The following is an 18,056-nucleotide window of genomic DNA, read 5'->3' as shown; positions in this document are numbered from 1 at the left end:
AGGGTCAGGAGGATGAAACTATCGGGGGTTGGGTGGGTCAGCGAAACCCAGCCACTGTGGGACTGTCCGTCAGGATGGTATTTCTGGCTGGCTATTTGACAATATGTGTTCACCTCAGTCCTAAGACACCGGCTCACTGAACCTCCCACTCTGTGCTCTGAATCCCCGAAGCTGTGTTTCTCCTTCCATTTCACGCTTGTATGTACCTGCCTCGTCCTTACCCTGTCTTCAAAGTCAGCTCATGAACAACAACAACAAAAATAATAATAGCTAACGTGTGTTGTGTGCTTTAGATGTCTTACTGAACTTGGATCTTTTTGTTTTTTTGAATTTTATGACGAATTTTACTCCAAAATGGCTCTAGTAGTACCAGAGACATTGATGTAGTGTTTAAATATTGTTTCAGGCAATGTGAAAATGGATAAAAGCAATATTTCTAGTGCATATATTTTTAGATAATGGTATTTTAAATGTGTGAGTTAAAATGTGATAAATATTAATGAACTTATTTACAAAACAGAAACAGACTCACAGACATAGAAAACAAACCCACGGTACCAAAGGGGAAAGGAGGTGGGGGATAAATTAGATAAACAATAAGGTCTTACTGTATAATGCAGGGAACTATATTCAATATCTTGTAATAAACTACAGTGGAAAAGAAAACAATGTAATAAATATTAAAAATAGATGTTTCACTATTTTATCCATTTTGAAAGGTTTATATATTCAGAATTACAAGGGAGGTTTTTTTTTTTTAAGGAGAACCACTTTATTTTGAGTAGTAAAGAAAACTCTATTTACAACATAATATACAAACTTTCCATCAGTTTCTTCACAGTTAGTCCAAAGAATGAAACCTCTAGGGACTTCCCTGGCGGTCCAGTGGTTAAGACTCCACACTTCCGGGACTCCCTGGGTGGCGCAGTGGTTAAGAATCCACCTGACAATACAGGGGACACGGCTTTGATCCCTGGTCTGGGAAGATCCCACATGCCGTGGAGCAGCTAGGCCCGTGCGCCATAGCTACTGAGCCTGTGCTCTAGAGCCTGCATGCCACAACTACTGAAGCCCACGAGCCACAACTACTGAAGCCCGTGAGCCACAACTACTGAGCCCATGTGCTGCAACTACTGAAGCCCGAGTGCCTAGATCCCATGCTCTGCAACAAGAGAAGCCACCTCAGTGAGAAGCCTGTGCACGGCAACCAAGAGTAGCCCCTGCTCACCGCAACTAGAGAAAGTCCCCATGCAGCAACGAAGACCCAACGCAGCCAATAAATAAATTTAAAAAAAAAGACCCCTCACTTCCAATGCAGGGGATGCGGGTTCCTTCCCTGGTCAGGGAACTAAGATCCCACAGGCTGTGTGGCCAAAAAATAAATTAAATTAAATTAAAAAACCCCCCCTTTGACTTAAAGTTTACATTTAACTTTAAATATTCATGTCAACTTTGGAATTTTATTCTTGCCTGATACTATGAAATATGAAACTTTAATCGATGGCAAGTTCCTAATTTTTGCTGTTCAGCCACTTTTCTGGATCTTGCTCTCTGATCCCATACATTCCAGAGTGTTCACTGGATTTGTAATAAACTTCCAAGATGAAGGGGAATTTCTTGCTCGTGTTTTGCCTGAAATCTTGCCTTGTGTTCATCTTTTTAAAAAAAATATGCTCCAAAAAATGTCTACAAGTTCAGCTACTAAAACTCCTTTAAAGAGCTTCTTTGCCAGTGGGTCCATCCTGAGGCCCAAGGGCTGGCAGACACCACCCCTCCCACTCACTTTGATTTTTTAAAATAATATTTATTTATTTATTTGGCTGTGTTGGGTTTTCCTTGTGGCATGCAGGACCTAGTTCCCTAACCAGGGATCGAACCCGGGCCTCCTGCACTGGGAGCTCAGATTCTTAACCGCTGGACCACCAGGGAAGTCCCTCACTTTGATCTTTATAGCAGCTCTAGTGGGTTGATACTAGGATAGGCCTTCATTCCCCATGGGGAAACTGAGGCACAGAGGAGTTAACTTGTTATTGGAGGTCCAAATGCCAGGGTGGAGCAGAACCTGGATTTAAGATAGAAGCGCTAATTCCTGAGCCTCAGCTGTTGACTGCCGTGCTCTCCTTAGACTACATGTCATATGATCCATCTTCCCAGGAGGGTCAGGATCCCCCCACCCCCATGGTGGTCTGGCCGCAAGTCCTCCCCCTAGTGGGACGCATGGTTGCCCCTGTCCTACCAAGTAGGACACTACAAGATACCCAGCATCCTTAGAGCCAGGCTAGTAACACCTATCTCCTGACTAGATCAATATTGAGAAAAGTGATGGTAACTAATGATTGCCACTTGTTGAATACCCTCTCTGGGCCAGGGCCTGTTTACAAGCACTTTCCATATTAACTACACTTCCCAACAACCATGTGAGGCAGGTAATTTGATGATCCCTGATTTTAAAATGTGGCGACCCAGCCCCAGAGAGTTAAGTAACTGGCCTAAGGGCACACAGCCAGTTGGTGGAGCTGGGATGCAGACATTCCATGTAAGGTATACATGGACAATGTCATCACACACACGCACACAGAGGCACACATGCACACACACGAACCTCAAATAAAGGGCAAGGAGACCCTCGGCCTGGGCACTATTGCCATTCTGAACGGAACCTTTCCCTGCTGTGGCAGCCCGTCCCATGCACTGTAGGGTGTTGAGCAGCATCCCTGGTTTCTACCCACCAGATGCCAGCAGAACTCCTCCCCCCGCCCCCATCGTGACAACCAAAAGTGTCTCCAGATACTTCCAAATGTTTCCTGGGGGCACAGCCACCCTGGTTGAGGACCATGGTGCAGCCTCATGGAAACACGTTTCTTCTGAGGGCTGAGTGGACGCTTTAGTTCAAACCTGTACCTTCTTCCGAGACCAAAGGAAGTTACATGTGAGAAGAATGCTGGTGAGGTGGGAGGCGGGGGAGGGGCGGGGCGGTGACCCCACAAGTCTTCTGGCTTCTGCTCTGCAGCTTCACCTCCATGACATAGCCAGAGGGCTCCTGCGTAAATGCAAAACTGATGTTATTCCCCTGCTAGAAACCCACCCAAATTTCTTGTTTCACGAAGGGCAGCGGCCCCTCTCCTTGCCGTGGCCCACGTCCACGCCCTCCCCATGTCTCACCACTCTTTTCACCTCCTTGATTCCACCTGCACCAGCCTTCCTGCTGCTCCCTGGACAGACCACATATGTTCCTACCCCAGGGCCTTTGCACGTGCTGCTCCCTCAATCTAGAGGGAGCATCGAATCCCGTCAGAGCAATCTCTCACTGATCATTTCCAAGGGTGAATATAAAATTACCCTTATTTTTAAAAAAATTATTTTATTGGACTATAGTTGATTTACAATGTTGTGTTAGTTTCAGGTGTACAGCTAACTGTTTCTGTTATACTTATATATACATTCCTTTTCATATTCTTTTCCGTGATGGTTTATCCCAGGATATTGAATATAGTTCTCTGTGCTGTACAGTAGGACCTTGTTGTTTATCCATCCTATACATAGTAGTTTGCATCTGCTAATCCCAAACTCCAAATCCTTCCCTCCTCCACCTCCCTTCCCCCTTGGCAACCACAAGTCTATTCTCTATGTCTGTGAATCTCTTTCTGTTTCATAGATAAGTTCATTTGTATCATTTTTTAAGATCCCACATATAAGTGATATCATATGATATTTATCTTTGTCTGTCTTACTTCACTTAATATGATAATCTCTAGGTCCATCCATGTCATTGCAGATGGCATTATTTCATTCTTTTTTATGGCTGAATAGTAAAATTATCTTTATTTATTATTATTTTAAATTATTTTTTTCAGGTGTATTGAGAAATAATGGACATACATCACTGTATAAAAACTATTGGGGGGGGAGGGATAAACACCTCCTAGAGTAATGGATATAAAAACAAAAATAAACAAATGGGACCTAATGAAACTTAAAAGCTTTTGCAAAGCAAAGGAAACTATAAACAAGATGAAAAGAAAACCCTCAGAATGGGAGAAAATATTTGCAAACGAATCAATGGACAAAGGATTAATCTCCAAAATATATAAACAGCTTATGCAGCTCAATATTAAAAAAAAACAAGCAACCCAATCAAAAAATGGGCAGAAGATCTAAATAGACATTTCTCCAAAGAAGACATATTGATGGCCAAGAGGCACATGAAAAGCTGCTCAACATCACTAATTATAAGAGAAATGCAAATCAAAACTACGATGAGGTATCACCTCACATCGGTTAGAATGGGCATCATCAGAAAATCTACAAACAATAAATGCTAGAGAGGGTGTGGATAAAAGGGAACCCTCCTGCACTGTTGGTGATACAGCCACTATGGAGAACAGTATGGAGGTTCCTTAAAAAACTAAAAATAGAATTACCATATGACCCTGTAATCCCACTACTGGGCATATACCCAGAGAAAACCATAATTCAAAAAGATACATGAGGGGCTTCCCTGGTGGCGTAGTGGTTGGGAGTCCGCCTGCCGATGCAAGGGACACGGGTTCGCGCCCCGGTCCGGGAGGATCCCACATGCCGCGGAACGGCTGGGCCCGTGAGCCATGGCCGCTGAGCCTGTGCGTCCGGACCCTGTGCTCTGCAGTGGGAGAGGCCACACAGTGAGAGGCCCGCATAGAGCAAAAAAAAAAAAAAAAAAAAAGATACATGCACCCCGATGTTCATTGCAGCACCATTTACAATAGCCAGGTCATGGAAGCAACCTAAACGCCCATCAACAGACGAATGGATAAAGAAGTTGTGGTACATATATACAATGGAATATTCCTCAGCCATTAAAAGGAATGAAACTGGGTCATTTGTAGAGACGCCGATGGACCTAGAGACTGTCATACAGAATGAAGTAAGTCAGAAAGAGAAAAACAAATATTGTATATTAACGCATATATGTGGAATCTAGAAAAATGGTACAGATGAACAGGTTTGCAAGGCAGAAATAGAGACACAGATGTAGAAGAAAAAACTGTGGACACCAAAGGGGGAAAGTGGGAGGGGGGGTGGTGGTGGGATGAATTGGGAGATTGGGATTGACATATATACACTAATATGTATAAAATAGATAATTAATAAGAACCTGCTGTATAAATAACATTACATAAAAATACGTAACCATTACATAACATACATAACATTACATAAAAATAACATTATAAAAAATAAAATAACATTAAAAAGAAACTATTGGGGAAGAGGGATAAATTAGGAGTTTGGGATTAACATATACACAGTACGTATATAAAACAGATAAACAACAAGGATTTACTGAATAGCACAGGGAACTATATTCAATATCTTGTAATAAATTATAATGGAAAGAAATAAAAAAGAGTATAGATATATACATATACATGTATAACCAAATCACTTAGTTGCACACCTGAAACTAGCACAATATTGTAAATCAACTATACTTCAATTTAAAAAAGTTATCTTCACTAAGACTCTTTCAATTTGAAGAAGCAGGGGGTCCATTAAAATTTAAAAAAAAAAGTTAAGGAGGGAATCACATAGGCAATAAGGTTAATATGGGGGAAAATATAGACGTGGAATGGGAAGGAGAGAAATCTGGGGCTTATCACCCCAGCCAATCCGTTCGGGCAGCCCAAGTAATCTTCCTAAAAGGCAGGTCTGAGATGCAGCTTTCCTGTTCAGAACGCTACTCTCCTCGGGGGAGGAGTAGATTGTTCACGGTGCTTATATATGATGCACAGTCTGACCCCAGGTCCCCTCTGAAGCCTTCTTCAGTTTTTTTTTTTTTGGCTGTGCCATTAGGCATGTGGGATCTTAGTGCCCCTACCAGGGATGGAATCCGGGCCCCCTGCTTTGGGAGCGCGGAGTCTTAACCACTGGACCAGCAGGGAAGTCCCTCTGAAGACTTCTTGCCCATTCTCCTCCCCTTCTCATTCTGTAAATGCACCAGACATGGATGCCCACCTTTCACCTGTCCCTACGGGTCCTCTCCACGACCTGTATAGGATGTGGGAGGCCTTGGAGGTGATGCACGGGACAGTTGTCTCACCGGGAACTCGCCCCTGGATTCTCTTGGCCCCAGGCTGCCGGTCTTTTCCTTGAAGCCAATAACACACCTGGAAGGGGGAAGAAAGGACACTCGTTAAGTGAGGGTAGTTCTCATTCTGCTGACTGTGTCAAAGTTGGGCAAAATGGAGGGTCAGAAAGTGCCACTGGCCTCCCATGGTGAACTATCAACATGATGAAGATGGTAGGGGCTGCTGGGGAAAAAGGGCCGGTGTCTCCGTTTTAATTTACTTTTAATATTACTTATTTTAATTTAAAATCGAATTTCATTCATTTTTTTGAATAGATAAAAACATTCATAGATTCAAAAAGATAGGTCGTGAAAAGACTTTCCTCTGGAGGGTGTGGAGAAAAATGAACCCTCTTACACTGTTGGTGGTAATGTAAATTGGTCCAGACGTTGTGGAAAACAGTATGGAATTTCCTTAAAAAACTAAAAATAGAGCTGCCATATGATCATGTAATCCCACTCCTGGGCATATATCTGGAAAGGAAGAAAACTGTAATTCAAAAGATACATGCACCCCAATGTTCACTGCAGCACTGTTTACAATAACCAAGACATGGAAACAACCAAATGTCCATTGACAGATCAATGGATAAAGAAGATGTGGTACATATATATAATGGAATACCACTCAGCCATAAGAAGAATGAAATAATGCCATTTGCAACAACATGAATGGACCTAGAGATTATCATACTAAGTAAGTCAAAGACAAATATCATATGATATCACTTATATGTGGAATCTAAAATGTGACACAAATGAATTTATTTACAAAACAGAAACAGACTCATAGACATAGAAAACAAAGTTATGGTTACCAAAGGGGAAAGGGGAGGGGAGGGATAAATTAGGAGTTTGGGATTAACAGATACACACTACTATATATAAAACAGATAACCAAAAAGGACCTACTGTATAACACAGGGAACTACACTCAATATCTTGTAATAACCTATAAGGGAAAAGAATAGTGTAGTATTCCATTTTATGGACTAAACCAGAAATAATTAAAACATAATGTTATTATGAATTATTATTATCCCCCATGGATGCATGCCTGGGTTGTTTCTAGTCTTTGACAAGTAAAAATCTTGATGAAATAAATAAGCTGTTTGGCAAGTGACCCTGAAGACAGCTGTGTGTAGGATGGTTTTGGGAGAGGCGAGAAGCAGTCATTTTAGAAACAAGGGTCGACTGGCAGCCTGAGGAGCCCCCTATTGTCTCCCATAGAACCTTCTGCTGAATGAAATAGCCCAGCTGGTTCCCAAGGAATCTTTGTAATTTTTGCATTGCTCTCTATCTAAGGAAAGGAACGGTTAGTTATTCTTGGGTTCAGACCAGTGCGGTCAAGATTCTAGAATCGCCCTATCCAAACCATGAAAACACCTGAAAGCTAGCCATTGTTCTCCAAAGTACACCCCTAGATCCCATTTCCCACCCACTTTTCTCTAATTTTCCTGCTTTGTTTTTGCTCTGCATTCTGGGTGCTTGAGGTAGTGAGGTCTCAATGAAGCCCAGCTGTTCCCGCTGCCGCTGCTGATTCTTATTTTATTATTGTTCAGCCGTGCAGAGCATGGGATGCATAACACGTTTGCCCCACATCCCATGTGTTGCATTCAGTGTTTATCAATCAGATTGTGAGCATCTCAAGGACAGGGAGTATGTCCTATATTTTCCCCTCAATGCTCAGCACGGCTCCTGGCACACAGGGAATGATCACGCTTTTAGAACCAGGCTGTACTATATCTAGTGTGTAATTCCCAAGTAATGCAGAGTTTTGCTTGTGTGTAATATAGCTTCGATCTAAGTAATGCTCACATACGCCATTCTTTCCCCCTCGTTCTTTGCAACAGACAATATCAGGTGACTTCGAGGGGGTAGGCTCTGTGTGCGTTCAAAAGTCAGCTCTTTATGAAAAATAAAATAAATCAGCTTTATACAAGAGGCTTTCTCTTTAGGAAACAGATACTGAACTCTGTATGGATGAAATGGCATCATGTCTGGAATTTGCTTTGAAAATAATTCTGGTGGTTACAGCATGCTGGGGGTATGAGTTGGTCAGTGTTGAAACGATGAGTGTAACAGAAAAAATTTTGCTATTTTGTCTACTTTTGTCTATTTTCAAACCTTTCAAACTGGGCTGGGGCGGAGGGAGGAACAGGTAGAGCACAGAGGAATTTTAGGGCCATGAAAATACCGTGTGTGATGCTATAATGGTGGGTATATGTCAATATACATTTGTCCAAACCCACACAATGTACAATGATACAATGAATGGTGATACAAACTATAGACTCTGGGTGATAACAATGTGTCAGTGCAAGTTCTTCTCTTGTAACCAACGGCCCATTTTGGTGAGGAAAGTCGACAATGGGGGGAGTAGGCATGTATGGGTCAGGGGGTGTATGGGAACTCTTTGCAACTTTGCTCAATTTTGCTGTGACCCTAAGACTACTCTAAAATATTAAAAAAAATTTTTAAAAGGAAATACACTGAAAACAAAAGTGTGAATAAGTGTGGCTAAACCAGTGGTTCTCAATCAGGGGTGACTTTGCCCACTAGGGGACACCTGGCAATGCCTGGAGACGTTTTTGGTTGTCACAACATGAGGGGGACACACTGCTGGCACCTGGTGGGTAGAGACCAGGGAGGCCGCTCGACATCCTACAGTGCATGAAGCCGGCTCCCGCCACGGTAATCATCCAGCCCCACGTGTCTGCAGTGCCAGGCTGAGGAGCCCTGGGCCAGACGCTGAGGCCTGCCAAGGATCTGAGCGAAGCTGTCCTTTTTTTTTTTTTAACATCTTTATTGGAGTATAATTGCTTTACAGTGGTGTGTTAGTTTCTGCTTTACAACAAAGTGAATCAGCTATACATATACATATATCCCCATATCTCTCCCCTCTTGCGTCTGCTTCCCTCCCACCCTCCCTATCCCACCCCTCTAGGTGGTCACAAAGCACAGAACTGATCTCCCTGTGCTATGCGGCTGCTTCCCACTAGCTATCAGTTTTACATTTGGTAGTGTATATATGTCCATGCCACTCTCTCACTTTGTCCCAGCTTACCCTTCCCCCTCCCCGTGTCCTCAAGTCCATTCTCTAGTAGGTCTGCGTCTTTATTTCCGTCCTGCCCCTAGGTTCTTCATGACCACTTTTTTTTTTTTTTTTTAGATTCCCGAATTCCATACCCCTCCTTCTCGCCAGCCTGAGTGTCCTTTGTTTTATTTTTATTTTTTAAATTCTATTGACATATAGTTGATTTACAATGTTGTGCTAATTTCTGCTGCACAGCAAAGTGACTCACTTATACACATATAGACATTCTTCTTCATATTCTTTTCCACTATGGTTTATCCCAGTATGTTGAATATAGTTCCTTGTGCTATACAGTAGGACCTTGTTGTTTATCCATCCTATGTATACTAGAGTGCATCTGCTAATCCCAAACTCCCAATTCTTCCCTCCCCCTTGGCAACCACAAGTCTGTTTTCTATGTCTGTGAGTCTGTTTCTGCTCTGTAGATAGGTTCATTTGTGTCATATTTTAGATTTCACATATAAGTGATATCATATGATATTTGTCTTTCCCTTTCTGGCTACTTCACTTAGTATGATAATCTCTAGGTCCATCCATGTTGCTGCAAATGGTATTATCTCATTCTTTTTTATGGCTGAGTAATATTCCATTGTATATATGTACCACATCGTCTTTATCCATTCCTCTGTTGATGGACATTTAGGTTGTTTCCATGTTTCGGCTATTCTGAACAGTGCTGCTATGAACATAGGGGTGCATGTATTCTTTCGAATTACAGTTTTTGTCCTTTTTAAGAAAGTAATTAGCAAGTGCTCTGGAGAGGCTGAAGGCACACCAGCACCTAAGAGAAACTTCCTCTGCAATGGAATGGAAAGAGTTGACAAGGGTATATAGCATTTTATGATGGAATTTAATTGTTTTTAAAGCCGAACCATCTGAAATGACATCACACCAGTGCAATTGGTCCCCTATTCTTGGAAACACAGGACTCATGGATGGGTGGGATGCACACTTTGGGGAAAAGGGATGGAAGAGGAATTAATCCTGAATTATAACTTGGGCAGCTCGGGAAGTGGCGTCGACATTTCACGAGATGGACAAGACTGGGACACAGAGGGGGTGGTTAGGAGTTTGTTGTACTTGTGCAAACCACATACAATGAGAGAAAGAACTAGGGTGTTTGCAGTGTGGACGGAGAAAAGATCTGAGATGTTGAAAGAGTGATTACGGTGAGGCATTCACCTCAGGTGTAAAATTTAACAGAAAGCAGAAAACCTCAATATTCAAGGTAATATTTTATATATATATATATTTTTTAATTTTATTGAAGTATAGTTGATTTACAATGTTGTGTTAATTTCTGCTGTGCAACAAAGCGATTTAGTTATACATATATATATTCTTTTTCATATTTTTCCCCATTATGGTTTATCACAGGATATTGAATATAGTTCCCTGTGCCATACGGTAGGATCAGGGTAATATTTTGATGCAATATTATTTATTTATTTATTTATTTTTTTGCGGTACGCGGGCCTCTCACTGTTGCGGCCTCTCCCGTTGCGGAGCACAGGCTTCGGACGCGCAGGCTCAGCGGCCACGGCTTATGGGCCCAGCCGCTCCGCGGCATGTGGGATCTTCCCGGATCGGGGCACGAACCCGCGCCCCCTGCATCGGCAGGCGGACTCTCAACCACTGCACCACCAGGGAAGACCGATGCAATATTTTTAAAAATAAAAATGCCAGAAACCCATGATGCATACAACACCAAAATATTTACTCCAGACAGGATAGGACCCTGAGCTTTGCAGGACTCACCTCACCCTAGTCTCGACCCTGTGAGATCCTGTCTTGAGTGAAAATGTTGATATTTTGTTCATCATTGATTTTTTTCCGATGAACTTTGAAATTTTATTTATTTATTTGGCTGCGTTGGGTCTTCGTTGCTGCGCACGGGCTTTCTCTAGTTGCGGTGAGTGGGGGCTACTTTTCATGGCGGTGTATGTGCTTCTCATTGTGGTGGCTTCTCCTGTTGTGGAGCACGGGCTCTAGTCACGTGGGTTTCAGTAGTTGCGGCACGTGGGCTCAGTAGTTGTGGCGCACGGGCTTAGTTGCACCGCGGCACGTGGGATCTTCCCGGGCCAGGGCTCGAACCCGTGTCCCCTGCATTGGCAGGCGGATTCTTAACCACTGTGCCACCAGGGAAGTCCAATTTTGAAAATTTAAGGACACGTTGCATTAAAGTATTATCTCTCTTGATTACTGAGATGTTTGCACTCCTGTCACCCCCACACTTAAATTTTATACCCAAGCTGAGAGCCTCAGTCACTTCCCTCAGGAACCGGCCCCCATGAATGCAGACAGATGGGAAGGAGCTGTTAGAATTTTCACACGCGGCCAAGTGGCCAGGGTGGACCCTCATCTCTCCAGAATCCCATGGACTTTCCACTGAGCTCAAGGCCAGGCTGAGTTCCAAGCAGGATATACATCCGTGGAACTAAGGATGGGAACGGCTCTCTTGGACCCAGCCCGGTACAGACGGCATGGTGGAGACAGCCCTTTCCAAAACACGAAAGAAAGCTTTAATACTAACCATCTGTTTGGCAAATCATTCTCACCACATTCTGTTTCTAAGCAGTTTTTCCTCTATGATTTTAGAATTGGTCTTTTCGCGACTTTATTTTGCAAAGGAAGTCGTTTTTCTGCCCTATGGACCCTTCATGGTGCCTTGAAGCCAGTGGGTGTCCGTTAAATGCTTACTGAACAAATTCCACTGATATATGAATTAGAACGAGGAGGGTTTCCATTTGTTTGAGAGTCTTGCTGTGGTGCGTGCGCGCGCGCGTGTGTGTGTGTGTGTGACATTTAACAATACGTTGCATGTGCCCTTATAAACACGTTTATAGACGCATGAATGCAGGGTTTGGATATGGTGAATTCAGGTGATAACGCTTGTGGCATGTGCACAGGTGCTTTGGAAATGGATCAAGTCATTTAATTCCAAGAATCCATAGGGAAAGCCCCGAATTTACCCCCACTTTACGAAGGAATAGCTTGAGGTCAGAGAGGTTCTCACGCCAGCCAGAAGGAGCACAGCTAGGCTGTGGACCAGGTGTGTGTGACACCAGGCTGGTCCCCACACTAAACGCTTTGCTCAATGGCCCCCAAATGTTCATTCTAACTCACAAACTAGAGCCTTCATCATGACGGTCTGGGGGTGAGGGGACTACGGTCCCAGACCCACTGGACCACCCATCTCCATCCTGGTGCATGTTCCTTGGGCCCAGCACGTGCCAGCAGAAGGTAGTTTTCTGTTGCTGTGTCACAAATCATCACAAACTCAGCAGCTTAAAGTCCCCTGGTCAGGGATTCAGGTTAAGGTTAGCTGGGTCTTCTGCTTAGGGTCTCACCAGGCTGAAGTCAAGGTATTATCCAGGGCTGTGGTCTTGTCGGGGGCTCAGGGCCCTGTTCCAAGCACGCACACACACACACAGACACACACACAGACACACAGACACAAAGACACACACACAGGCACATACAGACACACACACACACATACAGACACACGCACAGACACACAGACACAGACACACAGATACACACAGACACACACAGACACAAAGACACACACACAGGCACATACAGATACACACACACATACAGACAGACACACAGACACACACAGACACAAAGACACACACACAGACACACACAGACACAAAGACACACACACAGGCACATACAGACACACACAGACACATACAGACAGACACACGCACAGACACACACACACACAGACACACACACACAGATACACACAGACACACAAGACACATATAGACACATGCACACAAGTACACACAGACACACACAGACACACATGCACACACACACAGCGAGACTGCCTGTTGGCAGAATTTGCTCCCTGTAGTTGTGTGGCTGAGACCCCTGCTTTCTCTCTGGCTGTCAGTGGAGGATTGCATTGAGCTCCCAGGGGCTACACCCAGCCCCCTCCCACATGCCTCCTGTGGGAAATAACACCGCGGCAGCCGCTTCTTTCCCTTCTAGGCCACCAGGAGTGTGTCTCTCTGGTTTCCTCTGCGACCAGGTGACCAGCCCGAGGAAACACTCTGCTCAGAAAGGCCTCACCTGATTAGGTCAGGCCCCCCCAGGGTCATCTCCCTTCTTCTGTGGAACATAACATGATCAGGAGTGAGGTGTCACTGTATTCACAAGTCCCACCTCCACTCAGGGGAATTTCAGGGAAAGACAGGAGTGGTGGCAGTATTGTCAGTTTTACTTCACAAGGCCATGGACCACCGCTGGCCAGGGTTACAGGGGCCCACCCTGGGGGCTGGCTCCTGCCCCCTGTCTCGTTGCTGGGGTCTGGAGGGACCCTTCTCAATAATGTGATGTCATACAGGGGATTTCTTCTGAAACCAGAGAAGGAGCAGAACTGGAGCAAAAACAGCATGTGTTTTCTCTGGAGAAGACAATTTCTGTGATGCTAATCTGTTGGTTACCAATTTGTCAAAAACAGTTCATTCCCAGATTTCACGTTTGCTATTTTCGTTACTTCATTCAACAAGTACGTGTCACTTGTCCCTTCTGCTAGGTAGAATCTTGAGCGAATGTGGTACGTTTGAAGAAGTAAAAAATGTTCCAGGGCACAGAAAGGATTGCTGAGAAATGAGGCAGAAGCCTGACTCAGCACAGAGAAGCCACCTGGCCTCATGGAACTTAAACCCTCCTAGAAGGAGGAGACAGTAAGAAAATGAACAAACCAACGCTACAATTTCAGAGAGCAACTCTGGAAACGGCCCTCTGAGGCAATGATGTGGGAGCTGAGACCTGAATGATGAGAAGGAGAAAGTCTGCGGAAGGACTTCCCTGGCTGAGGGCACAGCAGGTGCAAAGGCCCTGAGGTGGGTACAAGCCAGGTCACTTGGAGATCCTCAAACAATCCTATTCCAGGATATTGCCTGGAGCTGTTTTTCAGAACACAGAATGACCGTATGTTTGAAAAGATCAGTCCAGGGGGGTGAGGGTCTCTCTGCTGTCCTTTCCACCAATCAGGTGGCCTGGGTTCCTGTTTTCTGGCTCTTTCAGTGATCAGCTGTGCATTCTTGGGCAAGTCACTTAACCTCTCTGTGCTTCCATTTCATTACTCATAAAATTGATGAAGGGATAGGAACTAAAACAACTCTGGATAAAGACAAATGATTCAGTCAGAGAACAGGTAAAAGACCTGAACAGGCTATGTGTCTATAGAAAGATGAATGGATACAGAAATTGTGGGATATAGATATGATGCAATATGACTCAGCCGTAAAAAAGGAAAGAGATCCTTCCATTTGAAACAACATGGGTGAACCCAGAGGACATTATGCTAGGTGACATAAGCCAGACACAGAAAGAAAAAAATGCACCACCTCACATATGTGGAATCTGAAAAACTCAAATCCATAGAAGCAGAGAGTAGAATGGTGGTTACCAGGGTGGGGAGGTAGGGAAACGGGGAGATGATGGTCAAAGGGGACACATTGCAGTTATGAGGGATGAGGGAGCTTGGAGATCTAGTGTCCAGCACAGTGACTGTGGTTAATAATACTGTATTGAGACATGGAAGCAACCTAAGTGTCCATCGGCAGAGGAATTGATAAACAAGATGTGGTACATATATACAGTGGAGTACTACTCAGCCATGAAAAAGAATGAAATAATGCCATTTACAGCAACATGGATGGACCTAGAGATTGTCATACTGAGTGAAGTAAGCCAGACAGAGAAAGACAAATATCATATGATATCACTTACACGTGGAATCTAAAAAAATGATACAAATGACCTTATTTATAAAACAGAAACAGACTCACAGACATAGAGAACAAACTTATGGTTACCAAAGGGGAAAGATGGGACAAGGGATAAATTAGGAATTTGGGAGTAACATACACACACTACTATATATAAAATAGATAAACAACAAGGACAAATGGTATAGCACAGGGAACTATATTCAACATTTTTTAATAACCTATATGGGAAAAGAATCTGAAAAAGAATATATACATATGTATGTGTGTGTGTGTGTATATATATATATATAAATAAATATATATATATATATAAAACTGAATCACTCTGCTGGACACCTGAAATAGCACAACATTGCAAATCAACTATATTTCAATAAAAAATAAATAAAACAGAAATACTGTACTGAATACTGGACATTTGCTGAGAGAGTAGATTTCAGGAGCTCTCATCACACAAACAATGGTAACTATGTGAGAAGGTATGCTATTTAGTTTGATTGCAGTAATCATTTCACTATGAATGTGTGCATCAAATCATGTTGTACACCTTAAATATACAATTTTTTTTGGTGGCCGTGCCACGTGGCTTGTGGAATCTTAGTTCCCCTACCAGGGATCGAACCCAGGCCCCCTGCAGTGGAAGCACCAAGTCTTAACCACTGGACCACCAGGGAAGTCCCTAAATATATACAATTTTTATTAAAAAAATAAAAATTTAAAAAGGAGACTTGTCAGACCACAGAAAGTCTGTTCCTTTTTTGTAGTAAAAGGAATCTTCGCAAGGTTTTCTAAACCACTTTTCATGAACTAGTGAATACTCAAAGGAGACCTAAATCTGAAGTCTGTACCAAAGCCTATCTCTACAACACCTGCCACACTATAGAAACTTTTATGTACTTCTGTCAGTCCTCAACATCTACCTCTCTGAATTTTCATGAACTTCTGTTTCACAAGGGTCATTATTTTATATACACTGGCAGCAGCATACAATAAAATAACTAGTATTAAAAAAAAAAGGAAACTTGAACAGATAGTTCACCAAGGAGGATCTAGGGAAGCACTCTTGAAACGGGTTTGAATCACTGCTCTGGGGAGGATTGAAATTCAATGCACTGAGACACCCCACAGCCACTGGAAGCTACAGGAGGATCCCTGACCATACCAAGGGCTGCAGGGATGTGGGGCAGCTGCGACTCTCACCACTGCTGGGGGGACGCAGAACGGCACATCCACTAGGAGAACGGTTTGACCGTCTTTTATAATTAAACGCACACTTACCTTTCCACCCAGCTTTCCCACTCTGAGCTATTTGATCTACAAAAAAGGACTAACATTGAGAAAAACGTGAATGCAAAGGTTTAGAGCAGCCCTACACTCAGAATCGCCAAAAGCTGGATGGGACTCCAGTGTCCTTCACGTACAACCGGTGGCCCTTCCGCACCGTGACATGGCCCATCTCCACCATGAGATGCAGCTCGGCAACACACAGGACGGGATTTTTGCATTCGATTCATTTTAACGAGCGTAACTTCAATTCTGAAACCGGAGAAGTTTTCAAGGTGTGTGTGGACAATGCGGCTGCTCGAAAACCTCTCTCGCAACCGTAGATCGTATGAAATCTTGATACACGTCAAGTGTATCTGGTCAGATTTAACTTTCAAATGGAGCAATGCCATAACTGTGAAACACACACGAGACAAACGTAGAAGAAATCAGAGGATATAACATGTTATTTATCATTGTAATGTGGATTACGTTTTGAAGTGGTAATATTTTGATTCCTTGGGTTAGGTGAAAATGTAGGAAGTTTTTTTTTTTTTTTTTTTTTTTTGTGGTACGCGGGCCTCTCACTGTTGTGGCCTCTCCCGTTGCGGAGCACAGGCTCCGGACGCGCAGGCTCCGCGGCCATGGCTCACGGGCCCAGCCGCTCCGCGGCATGTAGGGATCTTCCCGGACCAGGGCACGAACCCGTATCCCCTGCATCGGCAGGCGGACTCTCAACCACTGCGCCACTAGGGAAGCCCTGTAGGAAGATTTTTACAAAGAAAATAGCTTAGGGGTGGCACGGGAGCAGAGTGATCAACGAGGAGGCTGCTCTACTCATCAGAGGGAGAGGTGGTGGCCCTGTCACGGAGAGAGATGGACTTGAGGTGTTCGGAAGGAGTGCCCACAGGTTGTGGTGACGGAGAAGATGAAAAGGGAAGGACAGAAAGAAGTCAGGGGTGATGAGGCCTTTGTAGTCCAGTGGCCTCTTTAAAAAAAAATTTATTTATTTATTTATTTATTTTTTGGCTGCATTGGGTCTTCATTGCTATGCACCGGCTTTCTCTAGTTGAGGTGAGCGGGGGCTGCTCTTCATCATGGTGCGCAGGCTTCTCATTGTGGTGGCTTCTCCTGTTGTGTAGCACAGGGTCTAGGCATGCGGGCTTCAGTAGTTGTGGCACGCAGGCTCAGTAGTTGTGGCTCGTGGGCTCTAGAGCGCAGGCTCAGTAGTTGTGGTGCACGGGCTCAGTAGTTGTGGCTTGTGGGCTCTAGAGTACAGGCTCAGTAATTGTGGCTCATAGGCTTCATTACTCCACGGCATGTGGGATCTTCCTGGACCAGGGCTCGAACCCGTGTCTCCTGCATTGGCAGGCGGATTCTCAACCCCTGCACCACCAGGGAAGCCCCCAGTGGCCTCTTTATAACTCTGGGATGGTGCTGAACAGATGGAGTGAGCCTGTGTTTGTCCAGCCCCAGCTGCACATTGGTGGAAGGACTGAGGAGGGGAGGGTCAGTGGAGATGGGGGATCGGGAGACCCTCAAGACACCTGAGGATATAAATAGACCTTGTCTGTCGACATAAATGGGTTTTAAAGTGAGACCTGAGCTGTGCATCCAGGAGAAGCTTACTCAACCTCTCTGTGCTTCAGTTCCCTCTGAAATGCATCAAAGAGAGAAGAAACACAGTGCCTCCTTCAAGGTGATGGGATGACACCTGAAACATTGAGCAGCTTTAGCTGGTTTTGCTCCCTTAAAACAGGCTGTTGACTGATCAGACCTGGAGTTACTTTACAGACAACCCTGCACGTGTGCAAGACGGGAACCCGCG

General features: G+C 44.1%; 1 pseudogene; it reads right to left on the bottom strand.

Moving 5' to 3' along the window:
- Nucleotides 1–765: 765 nt before the first annotated feature.
- LOC109548899 (protein CEBPZOS-like) lies at nt 766–1,792 on the bottom strand (annotated as a pseudogene).
- Nucleotides 1,793–18,056: the final 16,264 nt, after the last annotated feature.

Source organism: Tursiops truncatus, chromosome 19 (assembly GCF_011762595.2).
Source record: "Tursiops truncatus isolate mTurTru1 chromosome 19, mTurTru1.mat.Y, whole genome shotgun sequence".
NCBI classification, from domain to species: domain Eukaryota; kingdom Metazoa; phylum Chordata; class Mammalia; order Artiodactyla; family Delphinidae; genus Tursiops; species Tursiops truncatus.
The sequence above is the reverse complement of the archived record's forward strand: the minus strand, read 5'-3'. Positions and strand labels throughout refer to the sequence as shown.